Here is a 3,069-nt window from a genome sequence, read left to right as displayed (position 1 = left end):
ACCATAAGACATTTTTAAAAGAAATTGAAGAAGGCATAAAGAAGTGGAAAGACATTCCGTGTTCATGGATGGGAAGAATCAACAGAGTTAAAATAGCCATATTGCTCAAAGCAATATACAGATTTCATGCAATCCCCATCAAAATCCCAATGGCATTTTTTAAAGAAACAGAACAAAAAATCATCAGATTTGTATGGAACCACAAAAGACCCTGAATAGCCCAAGGAATCCTAAGCAAAAAGAACAATGCTGGAGGAATCACACTCCCTGACTTCAACTTGTACCACAGGGCAACAATAATCAAAACAGTAAGGTATTGGCAGAAAAACAGGCATATGGACCAATGGAATAGAATTGAGAACCCAGAAATAAACCCACAGAAATATGGACAGATAATTTTTGACAAAGGAACCAAAAACATACAATGGAGAAAAGACAGCCTCTTCAATAAATGGTGCTGGGAGAATTGGAAACTAGACTGCTATCTGTCACCATGTACCAAAATTGACTCAAAATGGATCAAAGAGCTAAACATAAGACCTGAAACAATAAACTGCACAGAAGAAAACATAGGTACTAAACTTATGGACCTTGGGTTCAAAGAGGATTTTATGAACTTGACTTCAAAGGCAAGGGAAGTAAAAGCTAAAATAAATTAATGGGACTATATTAAACTAAAAATCTTCTGCACAGCAAAAGAAACCATCAACAAAATAAAGAGGCAACCAACTGAATGGGAGATTTTTGCAAACGACGCCTCTGATAAGGGGCTAATATCCAAAATATATAAACAACTCATGCAACTCAACAACAAAAAAACAAACAATCCAATTGAAAAATGGGCAGAGGACCTGAGTAGACATTTCTCCAAAGACGACATACAAATGGCCAATAGACATATGAAAAAATGTCCAACATCACTAATCATCAGAGAAATGCAAATAAAAACCACAATGAGATATCACCTCACCCCAGTCAGAATGGCTATCATCAGCAAGACAAATAGTAACAAGTGTTGGAGAGGCTGTGGAGAAAAAGGAACCACATTGCCTTTCTGAACACTGCATTGGACACAGTGCTAGAAGGAGTAAACACACCTAAAGCCAAACTCAACGCAAGCCCTAATGTGGTTGTTTAAACTTGAGTGATCAATTGTGTATTACATTTGGTTATTTTTCATTGTTCCAAGTGAAAGCCTTCCAGGCAGTGTGAGGGTGAGCCAATAAACCTGGTACACTGAATGCGGCCTTCGGGCAGTGTGGACGGGCCAGTGCTGAACAGCCACAGTTACAGCTGCCTCACTGCCTCTGCATCAGTGAGGCCTCAGTCATGGATCCTGAGACCAACTGCAAAACCCTCCCGGTTTTGCCAATTTTAATGAAAAGAAAATGAATGCAGCTCTGCATCAAATGTACAAGTAGAAGACCAAAGAAAGGGGCCAAATAACCTGGCACTTACCCTCCAGCTGTCCCCGATCAGAAACATAAGCAGCTATGCAATGAAACCAGGTTTCTTACTTCTATTTCCAGGATCCAAATGCCGACCCAAACCCCATTTGGAGTATGTTTCTGGGTACAGACCTGCACCTGTACTGAAATGGAAGCACCGCGGGAGCAGAAGCTGATTCATCGTCTCCCCACCGCTGTCTCCCCAGCACCTAGAACAGTGCCTAGAAGTAGGGGCGCTCATTAACATGTGTTGAATTAATAACTACTAGTGGCTGTGAGGATTTATTCCTTTCCTATTAGTATGCATTATAAACATAACTCACTTGGAATATTTTGAGCAGAAGACGAAGATTCATCTTAAGAGCTGATAATCTCCCTAGAGTACATGAGAGCTTAGGCACAGTGCCCACTCTCTTACCTTCATTACTTCGATCTTAGAGGGACTGTTCAAAGTCCTTCATCCATGGCCACTGATGCATGCCATAGGTAATGCATACCATAGGTAGGCTGTGTATTTCACTTTCACCTATGCTATCTCATTCAATCATCACACCAAATCTTTAATCTAAACAGCATTATTATTCTAATTTTACCAATGAAAGACCAAAATGGTCTTGTCAGGACACAACTAGTCTAAACAAAATGAAACAAAAAAGGTAAAGGAAAAAAAAAAGTTTGATTCCTTATCATTGAAATGTCCAGAGGCAGACTCTGCCAGCCCCTTGGGTCTCAACAGGCTGGTGATGCTCCAGAATGGGAGACAAGCCAGTTTGGGAGCAGATTGGAACTAGCTTCAGTCAACATTACTACCAGTTATTTGATAATGACAGAACCCAACGAGGTGCAATTTACATTGCTGCATCATGCCACGTGGGAAGGACTGCACTTCCAGGGGAAAGCTGCCATTGTGGGGAAGTTGTCTAACCTTCCGTTCCAGAAAATCCAACACAGCATCATGGCACAGGACCATCAGCCCACACCAGACAGCTGTATCATCAGCGTGCTTGTGGGCCAGCTTCAGGCTGATGAAGACCCCCTCATGGGGTTCCATCAGATGTTCCTATTAAAGAACATCAACGGTGCGTGGGTTTGCACCAATGACGTGTTCAGGCCTGTCCTGCACAACTTCGGCTGACCTCCCCCCAGCCAGGCACTCATGCTGTTTCCTCCTCCCTCCTCTTCCCAACACTATTCACTCTCCTCCAGATGCTCCAAACTTCATACACAAACGAGCAGGGCCGCGGTGGGAGTGGGTGCAGTGTGAGGTATTGTGCAAGGTGTTTGGATGCTAGACTAGTTGCTTCTGACAGGAGAAATTTGTGTTGTACCAGCGCATGCCTTGGAAAGACTTAAGTAATGCAAAAGTTTGTCTTTTTTTTTTTTTTAATCTACTGACAAGTTGCTCTAGTAACCCAAAGAAGTGAAGAAGAAAGTAGCTGCTTCGCCACCCAGATGTTGATTTGTTCAGATGTTTTAATGCCTCATGATACAATAAAACCAGAAAGAAAGAAAGAGAGAGAGAGAGAGAGAGAGAGAGAGAGAGAGAGAGAGAGAGAGAGAGAAAGAAAGAAAGAAAGAAAGAAAGAAAGAAAGAAAGAAAGAAAGAAAGAAAGAAAGAAAG

General features: G+C 41.9%; 1 pseudogene; it reads left to right on the top strand.

The window, feature by feature from the left end:
• Positions 1–1,994: 1,994 nt before the first annotated feature.
• On the top strand, positions 1,995–2,583 carry LOC109437175 (nuclear transport factor 2 pseudogene; annotated as a pseudogene).
• Positions 2,584–3,069: the final 486 nt, after the last annotated feature.

This window comes from Rhinolophus sinicus, chromosome 7 (assembly GCF_057876585.1).
Source record: "Rhinolophus sinicus isolate RSI-liver-muscle chromosome 7, RSI-T2T, whole genome shotgun sequence".
Lineage (NCBI taxonomy): Eukaryota > Metazoa > Chordata > Mammalia > Chiroptera > Rhinolophidae > Rhinolophus > Rhinolophus sinicus.
Note: the sequence above shows the minus strand (reverse complement) of the source record. Positions and strands in the feature narration are given on the sequence as shown.